Below are 19,190 nucleotides of genomic sequence, written 5' to 3'. Positions count from 1 at the left end.
GGTTTGAGTAGTAACTCATGAAGATTCATTTTCCATCCAAGGTGCCTTACCCAGGAATGCATATTCAATTATTTGTGTTTGTATGCAGCATCACGCCTCACAAGTAGGTTGGATTTTTGAGACATTTGCAAATTGCTACATATGTATGTAGGCATATTTAAAGAAATGCTTCAATGCAATAGATTTGTCCTTAACAACAACAACAAAACAGTGAAAATAATGTTATTTGGACGTGGAATGACTGAAACTATTTCATACAGCTACCTTGCTTTTCTCCTTTTGGTGCTCTAACCATCACCTTTCTCCCCCCTTTTCTGCTTTACTTCTCCTACAGTTTGCTTCTACTATTCCATCACCCAGTCCCCTCACATGAGGAAAGCCAAGCAGTGAAATTAGAGTGCACCTTCCCATTGCTTTGCCCCTAGACACACTTCTGCCTTCTCCTCTCAGCTCTTGCTGAGAGCACAGCACTTCTCAAGCAGCCTTCCTTTGTTAGAAGCTCTGGAGGTGGTTCACAACACCAGGAAATTGTGTGAAACAACCACCACCACTATCTCTAAAGGTGACAGGTCTCCTGCACCTACATCCACATTCAAGAAAGAACCCAAGAACAATCCGTTTGTGCCCTGAGGAAACAGTGGTAACAACCAGCACACAGTGATACACCAGAATGACAAGAGTCACTGTGCCATTATTAAACACGAGCCAACAACACCCTGGTTGCACTCCTGCCTCCAACTCCCAGCAAGGCTGCTGCATCACCCCAACAAAGAATGAAACTTCCCCAGTTCAGGATTTTGTCTCAGATTTATTCACCAGTTTGACATCCATGCACTTCTGATGATCTGAAGAAACTAAAAATGGGTAATCCCTAAATTGTTAAACTCCTCTCCTTCTTAGTGTGAAAAACTGATTTTAAAGTGAGTACAAGAAATTTTCATCAAGAAAACAGAAAATTAGGAGGCTGAACATATTTATCTTCTCTGAGCTGCCACTGGAGCTCCCCCTGATAAATATGTTGTTTATAGATAATTAGTCATCTGACAGATACTTTTATAAGTAACCAGTAAACCTGTACTCTATATAATTGCTCATCCATAATAGTTTGTTATGTCTGGGGTGAGCCCAAACAAATGAAGCAAAGAGTATTGCAAAGTGAAAGAAAAGGTAAACTTCATCCTTATAATGCTTAATATACATTTGGAAGACTTGATTTGCAATTAATCATGGCATTAATGAAAGTATAGTAAGTAACAAAGCAACAGTAGGTGGACTGGACAGTAAATGTCTTGTTAGTGGCATATTTCTGTATAGAAAGGAGAAAATAAATGCATACACATTCCAAACATGAAGCAGAACTAAGTTCCACACCTGCCTCAGAGAAATGTGTTTTCTCCATGTTGGCACTATGGAAACACAAATACAGTAAGCAGTAATCAGTTTTCCCACAGACAGACTGATGATGTTATATACATCCACGCTCAGAAGGACAAATTTGCAAAGTATAAATAGCAACATTAAAATTTAGATACAGTAGATATATCTGGCCTCACATCTTTTCTGTGAGGAAGCCACATATCAGTTTCATACATGTTGACTGCTATGGGAATGCAAAAGTCAGTGCACCAGAAGCCTCTTTTTTTCTTTTTTTCTTTAGAATTCCTTAACTGGGTATACTCAAGGAATGCAGCAGCACTTCTCCATTCAGAATTTCAGCTGTGTCAACCCTCAAGAGCTAAGGAGACCCAAATATGTAGCTCCTTATCCTTCATCTAAGGATGAGAGCGACCCAGCATGCATTGCATTATTCTGTAAGATGTTCCAAGGCTATTTTTATCTATCAGAAGTATACTACTTGAGCAACAGAACCAAACAGTTCTTCAGGCTTCAAGTTGCTCTCATTTTATTTTACTGAATCTTTAGAAAAAAAGACACCACCAAATAGCAGACATATTCTCATTAAAAAAACCCTACAAAAAACCCAAAAACAAAACAAACAAAACCACAAAAACCCCAAAAAACAAAAAAAAAACCACCCCAAAACCCAAAAAACCCAAAAAAACCTCCACACAAACCAAAAAAAAACCAAAACAAAAACAAAAAAACACCCTTTGAAAAGCCCATTTTAGCTCTCCAAGTATTTTTTACAGTTTCTCTTTCCAAATTCTGTCCAATTCTCAACAATTAATGAACGGTATTCCTTGATATATTTCAACATACTGTGGACTCTCTGGTGCTTCTTCCTACTCATATGCTTATTATTTTTTTCCTCTCCTTATTGCCAAAACTTCAAAGAGAAGTTATTTGAGTAGACTGATGGTCTGAGATCCACCTGAAATTTTATATGAAAGAGGTTTTAGACCTCTACGGGGTTACAAGCCTTCCATTTTCTCTACAAGCCTTCTGTCTCCTCTGCACAAGGCCATGCCCACAGTTGAAGATGCAGTTTATCTTCATGGTTACACCTACAAAGAGTTACTTAATTTTCTTCCACAGAACCTCCCTGACACCAGCAAACAGCCTCATTTTTTGTGACCACACAGGAGAAAAGGCAAGGCTCTCCACATGCTTTCAAACTCCAATCTGCTGGTAGATGGTTTAATACTGGTTTACAAGTCAGTCGTGTTTTAATACAAAACACGTTGAGTGTTATTGAACAACTCTGACTCAGAAATGCACTGGAACTCGTGTCAGTGAAGACCTGGGGTAAGACCACATGGTCTGTGGTGTGTGTATTTTAGAATGTTTGCATAACTATGAGCAGTGCTTGGTAGATGCTGGCCAGGGCCTAGTACAGTGTGAAAAGTTGTGCATCTCTGGACTAGCCACAGAATATTTTTAATTTTCAAACATCTTATCACTTAATCAGGATCTTGTAGTTATTTGGAAGCAAAGTTCCAGGCTTTTGGAGGTGAGAAATTCTTTAGATACCTGCCCATATTTGCCTAAACACCATGTAGACCATATTCTTATGTGGTCTGGGTCATAGTCTTAAATTACTTGTTAATGCTAGGAATATTGCTTGGGTTTTGTCTAAGAAATATCAAAATTAGTATTTTAATTACCCAAAAATTTTCAAAATACTGCAAAGCTATTATAACAAGGGAGAAAACATCACAGAAGGTAGCAATGGTGTCATTCTGTACTTCCTCCACAAAAACTTCTCAGAGGAAGAAGTATTTGTCAATTGTTTCCATGAAATAGTACTGGAGGTACACTAATGGCTTCAGTACAGAGCCCAAATATCAGATTAAGCTTGAGATCAGTATTTTAAAAAAAAATCTCAGGCAAAACGTCACTAATGACTACAGAGCACAGCAAACTGCAAAAGCCAACAGCAATCTTTAACATGTACAGCAAAATACCCAATCACAGTGCAGACCAGATAAATATTGAGAGCAGATGAATCAATAGAGTGACCTGAAATCATTAACAGACAAAAACGCCTTCCAATTTGCTCTGCTCAATCTGTTATTAACTCAAACCCTTCAAACCAGAGTGCCTGACAGGACTGTCATGGTTTAACCCCAGCCAGGAGCTAAGCCCTACACAGCCACTGAATCACACCCCTGCCCCAAAAAGATTGGAGGGGAGGGAGGTAGGGGTGAAGAAAAGAATTAGAAGAGTGAGAAGTGAGAAAATTCACGGTTTGAGAAAACTCTGGCTTAGTAATTGAAAATAAAACTGTAATAATAACAAATTGCAGTGAAAAGGAAAACAAGACAAACCTTGCAAACAGAATTTCTCACCACTAATAACCTGTTGCCTAGCCAGTCCCCAATCAGAGGCTCCCCAACCAACTTTCCCCTTTGTTTTAAATGCTGAATGACACCGTATGGTCTTGAATATCCCTTGGGTCAGCTGCCCCATCTGCTTCCCCTTCCCAAGGTCTTCCCCACCCCCAGACTCCTCAATGCCAGGGGGAGGTGAAAAGGCTTGACTCTTGTTCAAGCACAGCCCAGCAGTAACAAAAACATCCCATTATTATCAACCCAAATGCAAACACAGCCACACTGCAGCCACTCTGAAGAAAATTAACTATCTACCAGACAAACCACAAAAACAATTTCATACTCTGAATTTTTACGAACATAATGAGAAGTGTCATCTTGAAAATGTCAAAGAATCTTTTTTTATACACAATGTAAAGGTATATAATTAATATGCAGATAACAGTTGGCACCAAACACAAAACATAGAAAGTATGGGCAAATGGAGACCTTTTGGCCTTGCTTTTGTGTCTGTGTGTTTCTAGTAGTAATTAGAGAAAATTTCTATATTTTACAGCAATAGGATAAGGCACAGGATCATCTTAGCCAACTGGTCTGTAAGCAAATACAGAATCAGCTAGGTTAAAAAAAAATGTTGAGGTCATCAAGCCCTACCTAAGACACCTTGTCAACTAGGCCATGGCACTGAGTGTCACACCCAGACTTTTCTTAAACAGCTCCAGGGACAGTGACTCCACCAGCTCCCTGGGCAGCCCATTTCATTGCCCAGTCACCCTTTCTGTAAAGAAATTCCTCCTAATGCCCACCCTAAACCTCTCCTGGTTCATCTTATGGCTGTGTCCTTTTGTTTTGTTGCTGGTTCCCAAGGAGAAGAAGCTGACCCTCTCCTGGCTACACCCTCCTCTCCAGAGAGGTATAGAGAGCGCTAAGATCTCCCCTGAGCCTTTCTGCTTTTTGTAAGTACTTTGCTCAATTTATATAATCATGGTGCTTTATGACAGACTCTACTGTTCCAACATGGTTAGCGAGGCAGGCCAAAAGGTCTCACTTTATCCTCAAATAACCTGTGGGTGGGTTTGATACAGCAAAGATAACGTGGCCCATATTCCTCCTGTCATAACGCTGTCAGGTGACAGCAAAAGTAGATGAGAAAGGTCTCCCAAAATTGAGAACCAGACTAGGATTCCTCATTTCTTTTTCATGGTCACTTGGCACTCCTTGAGGAGGTGGTTACCACAGCAGGACTGCAATGCATCCTTACAAATTACCACCAAAATTCACCAAAAAAAAAAAAAAAAAAAAAAAAAATCGCAGTAGACTAAAAAATAGAAAACACAGTCTATTGCTACAACTGTTGAGGACATGCCCAGACAATCCATTAGAGATTAATTTCCCATAGACATGCTTAAACTGTGTATCCTCAGCTTTGTTTCTATTTCATTTCCTGATTCTATTGTCTGAATTGCAGAAGCACTGAAGTAAATTATAACACTAAATTGGGACACCACATTAATCATTGCCTGTGAGGAACTCTGAAACCATACTAAAATTGGCCAAAAAATGTCATTAAATAAATTAAAAATTGTCTTAAGGATAAGATACAATTGATAAGTAAGTATCAAGGTGCAGGTCAAGCATTGTCCTAGAAAAAAATGTAACAAATGAAAACTTTTTTTTTTTTACTGAAAATATATACAATCCTTTCTCATCACTGGGGATTGCTGAAACAAAAGATAGCAGTGGTTTGTATGCCCATAAAAGTGTACCAAACACATACACATATGGAGTAGGTTAAGGCTGTGCAGGCAGCCTCCATTTTAACTCCTCATAAATCTGAGACTGCTGAGTTTTCTGCCTCAGGAATGTGCCTTTATGCATTATGACTATTGTATCAATAGTCAAGCTGCAGTTATTAAAAATAAAATTTACCAGTCCTTTCTTGAATTATCCAGAATATCTTAGTATACTGCTAAAATCAGAGATCCCTGTTTTTGTCAGATACATGAGCATCAATTTGATCTTTTTGTTTGTTTGTTGATTGTTGTTCTCTTAAAAAACATCCTCGAAATTGAAGTTCACTTCTCATAATGAATCACAAGATTTGATTTTATATCATCAGTCATCTAATTGTCATTTACCTGTTCAGTTCTCAGGCTATGTTTAAAATGTCAAACAGCAATAATGAGCAGGTCCAGTGCTTCAGGGCACCAGGCAAAGCAGTTAAAGGTCAGTTTAGATTACAGATTCCACGGTGTGCCATGTACTTGTACACGCACACACACAAACTCAGTGTATAAAATTCATATCAGAATTTTAGGCAACTCCTGAACTTCTTAAAAGCCTTCAGAGACTGAAACAGGTGCATTTTTTAACAGGCAGGTTTGAATGATAAATATATAAACTCCTCTCATTTTTAATTATGCTACACACCCTACTGTAAATGACAAAGCACTGAGTTTAATTTGAAGAGCTCAGAACTCACAACAACCTAGATTGTTCTTAACAGAGTGGTATTCTGGGATATCCTTTGTACATTTGATATGTTCTCCTGGCTGAACCCCTATGGAAATTAAGGGCTTTTTCCATGAGGTCCTCACCAACCCAGTTTATCTTTGCCCCATTTTGTCTAGGAGTAATAGAAAGTAGTCCACATTTATAGCAATTTATTATTATTATTATTATCACTACTGAGGTAAAAAACAATTTAAAAGTGCTGAGGTCATTCATTAATTTATAGGTAAACTAACTTCTATAATAGTGAAATAAAGTGAAATTCTTCCCTTAATAATAATCCAAGTGAATCCATTTGCCCAGATTGTCAAATATGATCTTTTTGTTTTGTACCTTCTAGAAGGCATAGAACACATTTGCAGAAAGTGCCATTCTCCACAGCTGATGTGCAAGTCCAGATAACAAAAAAGAAAGTAAATGTCCATATTATCATTTGGCATGTGTTATTACTAATCATCCTATGCTACAATAATATTATGGGTTGGGATCAAATATTTGCTAACCTATTGATATTTTGTATTCTAATCTACAATTTTTCCTCTAACACACAAAGAAAAATTTTGTTCCCCAGCCTCTGCCTAGGATTCATAGAAAGACAATGCACAGATCCTGAAAATAAGTGTTGCAACAACATGACAGAAGCTTGGATGGTGTTGGAGGTGAGTTTTAGGCCCAGCTTCAGACTCCAATCTGTAGATACACAAATCTTGGTTCAACTCCCTGTCTTCTCTTTGTGCTCACAAGACAAGAGGAAAAGGACATTATCTCAAGGTTCATTTAACCACAGAATAAATACCTCAAATAAAGGTGGCTCATGGCATGCTATAGACCTAATTTTTTTCCACTGATCCACTTCCTACAGGAAATTTTAGGCAACCAGTTTCACCCTAGAAATCTCAGCTGATGTAAAATCTGTTTACTCAAGAAGGACAAATAAGTCAAAAGACCGATACTGATATATTGAGCAAGTTCTCTCCATCAATTAGAAAAAAAAAAATAGAAGATAAACTAGCAGCAATAGCAGTAGCAATGATTTTTCCATTTGAGTCCCAGATACCTTGTTATGAACTGAAAAACTCTCAAATTAAATATAAACATTACGTAATCCTCATGCTCTCTTTGTCTGGATTCCTCTATAAAAAGGTGATGTGCAAGAAGTGCAGGTGAAAAATTAGACAGTTGAAATTATACACTATATTACTGGTAAGATCAATTTAAATTACATCATATGAATTAAAGATAGAAACTTAGAAATTACTTTCAAATGGAAAAAAAACTGTATTCTAACAATGTTTGGTGTGGCTTTTAGAGTCTGTAAAGTGAGGAGTTTGTCAGACAAAAATCTGGGTTATCCTGACAGATCTCCCTTCAGCAGCAAGACTTTTACTGGCAGCTGGGAGATGCCAGAGCAGCGTTAACCCCGTGGCACTGAGATGACAGCAAAGCAGCTTGTCCTGTCTGGGTTATCTGAGGGGTTAACAAACAACAGATAAGCTCTAGTGAGGGATGAGGTACCCTGCTACACTTCTGAACAAATCAAAGAGGAGATTGTTCATGCAGCAGCCCTTGGATGGCTCAGGACAGGACGTGAAAAATGTACTTTACACCGCAGCCAGGGAGAATGGTGCTTCCTTCCCAGGGTCTCTGGCAAAAAAATACCCAGGAGACTTGAGAGCAGCACCTAGGGCTGTGGGACTGGGGATAAAAAACATGCTGAATGACACTGCCAGTGTCTGCCACAACTACTGAGGGAAGGTGTCAGGGCTGCTCCAGATACACCAGTGGTGAGCTCCTGGTGCAGCAACCAGCTGAGAGCACTCCAGCCCTGCTGCCCTGGGAGACCCCCAGGGTGGAGAAAACCCAGCCATGGGCTGAATGAACTCAGACACCTTGCAGGGACAGCCACTGACTGTGGAAATGTTAGCTGTGCTTGTGTCTATATGTATACACAAATATAGCTGAAGGTGTAGGATTTGGGTGTGAAGCAAATAGTACAGCATAAGGGGTGGGTAATGCCATGGTTCTGGCCACAATGGGGTTAATTTTAGCCAGGAGGGACATGCTTGGGCACAGAGAGTATTTTACACAACCTCTGGTCATTTTTTGGGGGCAGGGAAGGGGTGGTTGAGCATGTTGAAAGGAGAATTTGGGTAACATCAGTTCCTTGTGTTATCAATATTGCAGCTGTTATTGTTGGTTTGCTTATCCCATGGCTGCTTCTAGTAAGCTTTTCTTACCTCAAGCTGTAATCTTTGACTTTTGTGCCTTCAATTCTCCTCTCCAGCCCACTGCAGGGGAGAGGAAAAGGGGATGAGGGAGTGAGGGAGCAGCACCTTGAGTGCTTTGGTGCAAACATAAATTGGGGAACACCATTCCTAAACCACAACAGTTTTTTAACCTTGCTCTATATTCTGTCTATATGGTACAAGTATCATACAGCTGCAATCACCCAAAAAATAAAATCATAGAACAAATCAGTGCCTTCAAGACAGAAGAAGCCTTAAGCTCTTCTGAAATGTTGATTGGTAATTTCAACACATTATATCTTTACATCATTTAAAGGCTTAGTTCAACAAGACACAATTAACTCACTGAGGATTTGCCTGGTTTTGCAAAAACTAGTTTAGAGCTGATAAAGTCTGTGATTCTGGGCAGTCTAAGCTCTCATAGCTGATATACCCATTAAAAAAATAAAAGAAATAAATGCATATATTTCTATTTTTATGCTGTTTGTTGAGGTTCTTTTTTGGGGATTGGGGTCTTTTTAAAATGTGCTTCAAGTTCCCAAGCTAGAATAAAACAAGTGGCAGCTGGTGCTACCTGCAGTGGTGGTGTTACATCAGGAGCACAGAGCCATCACCCTGCCTGACACCGCTCATAACAAGGGCAGATAACAAGGGCAGTCTGTGCTGAGAGGCCCTAGAGTGAATCTGAGGGTTGTGTCAGGCCTGGATTAACCCACACTGACAACTGGATGTAGAAAATGTCTGTTTATACCTGCCTCAACCACAGTCAGAGCCACACTGCTCAGGTATTAGCTTTTATAAATAATTAAACCTGTAAAGAATATTCTTTAGTACCCCCAAAAGATATTCAGTTTTGTCTCCTTTCTGAAACTGCACATTATAATATTTCGCCTTCAAAACAGCTGAAGAAACAAAGAAACAAACTATTCTCATCCATATTCCAAAAAAAAAGCAATGGGATATTCTGTTCACCCCAGATTTCCTGAGCATAGGCCATTCTTCATTTAAACTAAACTTTAATAAATTATTATGAGGAAATACTAATACTCTTCTGAATAATAATAAATTAAAATATGTTTCAACATAGACTACATTTTTGTTCTTAATAAATATGCAGCATTAGCAACTACAAAGTCATTGCATGTTTTATTGTTTTTGAAAGCTAAAGATCGAAGGCAGTCTCAAGATGACAAAGGAATCTGTTGAAAACCTTTCAAAGAACAAAGGTAGTGTCAGGTGCCTCTATCCATCATGAAACTGATAAGAATGGTATTGTAGCCACTGACCCAGTTGCTAAATTAGTCTTTAGAATAAAATGCATTTATAATCTGTTAGAAGGCAAATGCTATAAGGGAAATTAATTATCCTTTATTAAGAAAGGATTGATGTCTTGGCTCCTCATTTCTGGAACCTGTTATTTTTTAACCAGGCTATTCCTTTTTACACACAGGTTTGTGTGAACATTTTAATCCTGGAATAGCATTTTCAAAAATGCACAAACATTAGCAGTCCACAAAACAGTGCACCACCTAAACAACAAGACTGGTTGAACCACATCGATCTGAGAGGAGAACAGATCACGCATCTCCTTTAAATGACCAAATACCCAAAGACATCTCTCCTTTTTGCCCATTTCAGAAGTGATTCAACCCAAATCCCAGCTGTTTGGTGACGGGGCAAAGCCAATTCCAAAGCCTAACTGTGCCTTTAGTTGTCTCCAAGCTCTGCCATCCCCACAGGAAGGCTGCAGGTCTGAGCACAGGGCCAGCCTGGGGCTCTCTGCAGCTCCCTCCAGCCTCAGTCCAGATCTCCCTGCCTTCTGCCCAGGTCTTTCCCTGGTGTGGATCTGTGAGGTGGGCTGGGATTGTGTCTGGGTGGAGAGCTGAGTGGAGCAGTGTGCCAGCTCCTGTCCCTGGGGGTGCACAATGTGCTGTAGATGAGACCCAAGCAGGGTGAATTTCTCCCCCCAGTGCAGTTACCAGACTGTGAAAGCAGTTTGCTGTACTGGGACATGATTTCAGGGCTATTCCTGAATTTTACCCAGCGGCTCTGTAACAACACACATAAGCAGTTGTGAAAATGCCCATTACTCAAAGCCAAACCTGCAGTTTGTGGCCAAGATCTCCCTTTTGCTAGCTCAGAAAGTCATCTTTTCCCTGATGCCTCTCTTGGCCTCACAAACACTGCACTGCTTGCTGAGGACAAGGCAGTTTCTACAGTAACAAATACTCACTGCTTAGCAGTTGGAAATATCCCCCAGGGCAGGTGAGAGTCTCACCTGTGAATATCTTACCTGAAAGAATGAGCCAAGACCCCAACAAAGAAATGCAAAACCTCTTCAGAAGAACCTTCCCCCAGCAAAGCCTAATGAATTACTCTGCACAACATCAGCATATTCTAAATAATCCTGAATCTGCACCTCTTCCTTACACAAATAGCTTAATTGTTTCCTGTGTTAAAATCTTCCCATGCATGAAAAGTGAAGAATCAGGGCAAGATGACTCCAGGAATATACAAATCCAGCAGCTGAATCCGACAGAAAAACTGTTTTCATAAGCCTGTCAGCCTTTTGTCACCCAGCAAATTGTTGTTTAAATGTTAGGATATACAAGAGCTACTCTGCTGCTTCTCCACTTTCTTTGTAAAATAAGTCCACAAATAATCTCCACTGTGATGCTCAAAAGCAGTTTATCTCCCACTCATATACGAGTTCTTTGATAGCATTTTGTCACACCCTTCAAAAAAGGCTGCTTGCATTTGATTTATGCAAATCCCAAATTGTTGGCTTTGTTTGTATCACCTGCTTGGGGAAGTGTATGAAGTGTTGCATTTGGAAATGGAATATAGGCATACATTTCCAGCAGCTGACTAGAATTAAAACAGGCCAAAATTACTTTCCTCCACAATATTCTACAAACATCAAGCAGAATTAATTCTTGATGTTCTCCTACAGTTAAGTTACTAAAGTATTAACTAATACCAACTGGCTGGATCATTTCAAGTCAGGTGTGTATACAAAGAAGTCACCCAGCTATGCTGAGAACATGACTATCTCAATTTATTCCACTTTTAGGAAGCCTCAAATCACCCCAGTGATTTCTTTAAAGTATAAGGAAAAAACCACAATAACTACTATATACTTTGATAAATAACACGGGACTTCATATTTGGACATTATATGTTGATACCAATATTTCATATCAATACACACATTAAAGGAAAAAATCTATCATAATTTTTAATACAGATATATAAATGGCAATCTATATGGTAGAACAAAAAAGCAGTCAAACCAGAATTCCTAACTCTTCACACTCAGGATTTTTGTTGTTCTTTCAGTGTACAGTGTTCTGAGCCCACCTATGTATCCTCTGTCCTTTACCAGAGTTATCTTGGAAAAATATAATATGGCTGAATTTAAACAGAAATATAGCTTAATTAATATTTACTATTCAACTGTAAGTTTAATTCTTTTCTGGAAGTGAGTTTTGGTTTTCCCCTTACTTTGTTTCAAATAGTAACATTCAGGTTTCCTTTACCTGTCAAAGGGACATAAATAAAGGGGCAGAAAACACATCTGCATCTTGCAGAGAAGTTGCTACATTTGCATGAACCACAACACTAAAAATATGAAATACCCAACACAACCCTACAACCCCAAAACAACAAAGGATAATTCAAAATGTAGTTGTCCAAGGAGAAAACAGCACAATGTTGTTGAGCAGGATGAATGTCAGAAAGGGGTGTCAAACTTTCAAATGAGCAAGCTTATTCCAGGACAATATACAACTGCAAAAATCTGGGAATTAATTTTTTCAAAGACATTAATCTCTGTGACATGCCTTACAAATAAATCTTTAGACCTATGAAGCCTGTGAAGTTGCCAATGTAATAAGCAATTCCCTGCATATAGACACTAAAAAATATCAGCTAGCTTTAGTTGTGTCACTCTTCAGAGAAAGGAGGGATCTCAAAACAGAATCAGATGTGCTTTAACTGTACAGTTTTAGTTATTGACTAACCCTCTGGGTTGTAACAGCCTGTGTTCTTCCAGAGGAAATCACGTCCCAGCCACATGCTGCTCAGCATTCAGAACACTGAAAATGGAACTGGAAAAGTGGTAATGTAAGTTGCTGTGTTCAGTGATCTTCAGTGACAGCTGACCCAAAATTCCTTGGATGCCTTTTGTTTCAATATCTGGTGAGATAAAAGATCATCACATCCTGCTACTGATGCTGTTTCCATTAGCATCTCGATTCTGTGTGCCTCAGGACGAGCACTGGCAGGAGCCCAGCACACTGCAGGTGGATTTGTGTTATCTTCAAAACTCACCTCCACACAAGTGGCCCCTGACTCTGCCAGCATACCACATTTAAAACGTAATTAAAATCACGACACATCATCGAGCCCAATTACAGGAGGGTTTTAACTGTCAGGACACAAACCCAACACGCAAACCTGGCAAGTGAGTGCAGGGCACAACTCGCAGTTAGATTCTGGTTTACACCAGTGGACATCTGTTTGCTTTTCCCAGGGTGCACATAAGAAGGAGACTGCATTCCTGAGCAGTGCTTGGAAAAGTTTGCACAGGTCTTAAGCTGTTCCAAAGGTATCATAAGCCCCTGCACTCGCACTCTGTTTTTCTGCACCTTTTTATGTGTGTCAACATAAGAAAGGTTTGCACACAGAGTTAAGCACTGCGGTGACTCGGAGAGTTTGATGCGTCACTAGATGAGAAAATCCTGGTCTGCTTGCCAAGGCTGCCCTCCTGGATACCAGGAGAGCTTTCACAAATAAAATAAAGAATTCATAGAGCAGACTGCAGGTATAGAGAGACTGGAACCTCTGGAAGGACAGAACTGGCAGCTTTCTTGCCACAGCAGAACTACTCTGAAAAATCCAACACACACAAAAAATCTACATCATCGAAAATATCACACTCAGTATGTTTGGTCACGGACTGCAAATTAATGCTAATGCTTCTGGATTCCTACATAAACAAATCTAAAACCCCTTCTTAACAAGAATAGGCACAATATTCCAGAACAGAGGTGCCTGGAGTGTTTGTAAGAAACACAAGGAAGCAACTCTTATATTCATGCTCCAAAGAGCCACATAGTATTGAAGACTTAGCAAGTGCTACAGGTGAGTTTCTATCATGTGTTGTCACATTTATGACATATTTGTCACATATTTGTGGTAGACTAACATGGGAAGAAATGGCAGCAATTTATCCTTAATGATACAAAAAGAATATAACCTGCCTAAAAGCAGAGTCGTAGTAAACTTCAACAAAAACAAAACAAAAACAAACACCCAAAAAACCCTAAAATCAAAAAACAAACCCAAAAATCAAAATCAGAAATGTTGTTGTGATTCACTTTGAATTCACAGATAATCCTAATCAGAGTTTCATACATGCAGGAACACTTCAACTCCCACAAGACTCATGGTGGGCATTTTAGGGCACTGAGTAACAGGCATGGAGGTAAAAAAAAAAAAAAAAAAAAAAAAAAAAAAAAAAAAAAAAATCAAGGAAAAATAAAATACACAAACCCAAAACTCCTCCCTAGCTACCCCTCAATCCCCTCACTGAAGGCAAATCCCAGAAGTGAAATAAAACCATTATGTTTAGACTCAAAGCCTCCAATATATCAGAACTTTGTGAACTCCCTCGGTAAGGTTCAAAGCACAGGTCAGCTGACAGGCCTCCCTGGTACATTGAGAATAAAGAGACCCATTAAATAAGACAAAAGACAGCTCCAAGACGCAGTTCCAGCACACATAACTCTGAGTGCACACTGTTCCCTAAACCTAATTGCCTGAAAAAAGCAATAAGGTGTTGAGATGGCCATTGCAGGGCCAGGTAGCAACCTCCCCAACCTGAGCCACCTCCAAATCCTGCAGCAGAGGGGAGACAAGGAGCAGCACAGCCAGCAATGAATCCTTCAGGCTGGCAGGATGCACTCCTGCAGTAATGGGCAGCATAAAAAGACTTTTTGCACACTAATGGCCCACCTCTGGGGACACATATTACCATTTACCTCACAGCTGGATGGCAACATGCTAAGCCAAACTGTATAATTTATACAGCTTGAAGGTAAGTAACACAAGTGGAGAGCTCTGAGAGGATATAAGCTCACTACTGTTGCCTTGGAGAGTTTGGTGACAGAAATTTATTTCTGCCATCTTTGGGGGGGAAAAAAAGGGATTTTTTTTTTCCTTTTGTAATCTGATATGGTGGTGAATACATGTTCTTAACCACGTCCCATTGTTCATGGGACCTCAGCTCAGCAGTTTCTCAGCCTAAGAGCTGGTGAAAGGAAAATAAAGTAAAATCCTTCACTTGTGGGTCCAAATGACATGGTATTGGTTCAACATGTAGAAACAGGCTTCCCACTGCACTTGCAGGATTCATTACATTTGTTCTAGAGGAATATCACATCTGTTACCATGGGAACCTCTTGTTTGGATGGGGCAACACAAGCAAGAGATTGACAAAAGGGGATAACCTGAAGAAAACGTGGCATAAACAAACACAATGAAGCACAGCAAATATGTTATTGCCATGCTGGCCCAACTTGAATCATATTTGACACCACAGATTGTGGGCCATGAGGATTTTATAGCAATTCCCATGATCACATAGCCCACGTACTCACTCACAGCTGGCTGGAGGCAGGAATGTCCCAGTGCTGCCCACTTCCTTTTAATGCCCATTGAAATGCAGATGGCATCTTCCCCTAAGCTTTGCATTTGAATTCTGGATCACTTAGTAATGCATAACAACTTTTTTAGCAATTTCCACACCAAACTTTTTAAACCAAAGAAGAATTTTCCATCTCTCTCACTTTCTAGTCTAGAAGTTAAAAGGACTTGAAAGTTAAGTTGTTGTGTTTTCATTCTAATTTTAACATATACTAGATCGACAGATCATGCAAATGAACAAATTAGGCCTGATAGTGGGAATTGAGTATTTCCATACCAGTTTGTGCAATGTTCACTGTGCCCACTCCATTTATTTTAGGTGACTGTGAAATCACAGCATTGGCACTAGATACCTGATGAGGTAAGGAAGGTGTAACAGTTAAAAGAATACTGGAATATTTTAAAACCTTGAAAATATCCTGCAGTTTGTTTATATATATATATATATAGTATCTATGAGACAAAGACTACACTCTTATCTCAGTGCTAACTGATTTCCATTGAATAGTGGTAATTGGATAATTTAAAAGCTTAATTTAAAGAAATCCAATTAAAAATACATATTTCTCTTGTATGGACTATTAAAATAATTCAACTCTCTAATACAATGACTTAATAGCCCTAATAGGTAGCCTAATAAAAATTTTACATGTTTTTAATACAAATGATTTTGAAATTGTATGTGCTTTTTTGTTTCATTTATTTAATAACAAATGTCAGTGTAATTGAAGCATTTGGGGGGGGGGTCTCAACAATCAATTGTAATAAAGAAAGTTAAGTATGTGTGAGATAGAAAGTCCCTTACACATTCTTACTTCCTCTGTGCTTGAAGCAGTAATTATGAGTTTGTTTACTTAATAGTTAATATAGGAGCAATAGATTTTAAAATACCCTTCTCTCCCTACTGCTTTCTTCCATTCCAGTTACAATTAAACACAACCACCAGGAATCTTGGTGACATAACCATAAGAAAATTCAGATATTTCAGCAGTACTTAAAAAGCTGATATGCACATTATGGAAACCTTGCTGTTCTCAAACTACTTGTGGAGGGTAACCTATGGGACTGATAATAAAAAATGTCATTTTTCATTGCTCCATTGCCACTTCAGCTCTCTGAATTTCCAATGGTTGTAAGTTGTTACCATCAGCTAAAACTGTGCTACTTGGTGGTGTTTGTCCTGTATCCCCTGGGCAAAAGTTCCTGTAGCAAAAACACCCACATTTGGCAATTAATATGCACAGGCTCTGTTAGCCTTACCACAGAAGATCAAGGACTTCACTCTCCTGCTTTCTCTCATTCTAAAGATTATTTTTTTTTTCCATATCCAGGTTAACTATAGTTCTAAATATGACAAGTTACACTGTAGATCCCTATGGACTATCAGCTCTCTGAATAAATTATAGAACTACAATGAATATCCAGGATCCTCAATCTGTTCTATATAAGAATCAAATTCATTAATTATATTCAAAGAAGGAGACTTAAATAGTGCTTCCACGTCAAAAGTAAAAAAATAAAAAGCCAAGTTTCATATATTAACTTCTTTGCTAAAGTTATAAGTCATTTATCAAGTCTTACTTAATTTCTAAGAGTTGCTCTTCCCTGCATTTAAGCATCAATAACAAAACCTTGAGCAGCTCTATTTCTCAGGCTTTGTTCTTTTTCTATCTTTTTTTCTTTTAACTCATTTTGCAAGAATAAATTGCAAAGAAAAACTACCACATGCCCTGAGTTTTGAAGTAGCACATACATGTTTTCCAATTAAAACCAGGCAATTTAATAATAACTCTAATATTAAAGACTTTTTTCCTTACCTTAGGCTTACACACCAAAAACTGAATTAGCTTGCTAGTGTTTACACTCAGCCTTTATTCAAACATACTATCAGGCTATACCCCACTGGCAAAAAGATGATTTTAAGCAGCCTCAGTTATGTATTATGGGTGGGCACAGAGGAAAACACTGACTGTTAGGTCAGCAGGCCTCCCAGTGTGTTAATTTAAAAGATAAGAATATGAAATACAAGAGGTCTATTCTAGCTCCTTCAAAAAGCAAGCTTGAAAAATGTACATTGCATTCTTTTTTATTAGCTGAGGGCAAACCACATTTTTTATTTTTTTTTATACAGGTCTTTGATGCATAGCCTAATGCCCGCCTCAGCAAAAAGATAGCAAATCTTAGAATTTATTATTGTCAATAGTCTGCATGACCTTTACTTTAACTGCATCTTGGCTGTCAGTAATAATCCAAGGCTGCACTTTCAATGATAGAATGAGAGATTTTGCATATTGAGTCTCCAGGTCTCCTTGAGAGTGTTCAGAAATCACAGTCATTTATTCCTATTGGCAGGGCAAGGTCTGCTAGGAAAGCTCATTCTTCTTTACTTGAAGATGAAGAGTGGAGAAACTCCATTTTTGCCCTGAATCAAGTACTAAATACTGTAGTTTTCTCAAATAAATCAACAAAGAGGCTTCTAGGTCCAGGGTCTGAAATCTTTTTTCATTCAGGGCACCTGTTCTCTAATGGTTCTCTTCACCTTTGCAGTGTACAATTTTAGTAGTAGATAAAATAGAACTCCAACACAGACCTGGGGATTTTACATTCTAACCTTTCTTCATTTGTGGTTTTGTTTTACCTGACAGGCTAGAGAGTTTGGAAGTTCAGAGGAAATCTAGCAAGGACAGGATTGCAAGGGCAACAAAAATAAATAACAGGCTTGCCCTCCCCCTAGAGATGTTTTTAAAATCAAGATTTACTTAAGCTTTATAAGACATATGTGTAGCTGTGTAATGAAATACAAGTGTCTCAGGCTAGGAGCAGATTACCCCAGGTAGTTCTTTGCTGCTTGAACTGCCTGGACCAGTCAGACCCACCCTGAATTTAGAGGTGTCCTGGCATGACTGTACATGGAACTGCTATGGCCTTGCTGTGCAGGTAGTCCTGTTCAACAAGCATGGAAATACTTTCAGGAGATAGTGTGGGGCACAAAGAAAGAAGGGAACAGTGTTTTCCTACGGTGTCTCAATAAAGATGGCATCTGAACCTCATCTCTTCAATTCCTCCCTCCCCTCCCTCCAAGGTTTTATATTTCTGGCATCACACAGGAGATTGCTCCTGATCTCCACAGGAGCTCTCTTCAGATCCATGAGGAGAAGAATTAAGGCAGGCGAAGGAAGTGATTCACCCTCAGAGACAACAGCAGCATCCCAAAATGTGTGCCTAGATTTAAGGTCCAGCAAGGCAGGTAGCTGTTCCCCTGCAGAGTGATTTACTGAAGCCCACAGGGTTCTGCAGACACTCCAGGACCTGTAACATAAGCTTAGTCCCAAATTTCACAATTTGGCATGAATTAATTCTTCTACTTGGATAAATAAAAACCACCCCCAAGTCTTCTCCTTTTATCACCGTTTTATGGCAATTTATCACAGGAGAAATTCTAAAGGAAACAGCAGGCATGGGACGCTCCAGCTGCCTGGGTGTATCACAGCCATATTTCTAGTGAGATTATGACATTTTCTCCAAAAAAGTTTACTCTGAAAAAGTGCAGTTTCAGGTCAACTGATTATTTACAAATTCATTTAGCTCATCGGTCCAGCAAATCGGTGCCCATCTATATAAAGTGGCACACTATCAACAGGAGACAGACAGACAGCAAATCCTACAGGAATAGCAAATATTGTCCTTCACTCTCTGCTTAAAATACAGGACCTTATAAAGCATTTGTTTGGTTTGCCATTCTGAGCCTAGATACAGAGTCTGCAGGACAAAATTAGCTCTATTTCATACACACAAAACATGCTGTGTACTCTATAAGAAGAACAAAGGTGGCATTATTATCTATCATGTTCTAGCCCCTATAAAATTGGGTTGCAATTAGGACAGATTAGTTCCTTAAAACAATCTTTTTGTTCCTCTCCTTCGTGTTCTAACATTATTTTAAAAGCCTGCTTTGTATCGTAGCGTTTGAAATTACCACAATAAGCACAAACTG

This window comes from Prinia subflava, chromosome 18, assembly GCF_021018805.1.
Source record: "Prinia subflava isolate CZ2003 ecotype Zambia chromosome 18, Cam_Psub_1.2, whole genome shotgun sequence".
NCBI classification, from domain to species: Eukaryota; Metazoa; Chordata; class Aves; order Passeriformes; family Cisticolidae; genus Prinia; species Prinia subflava.
This window is presented reverse-complemented; position numbering follows the sequence as displayed.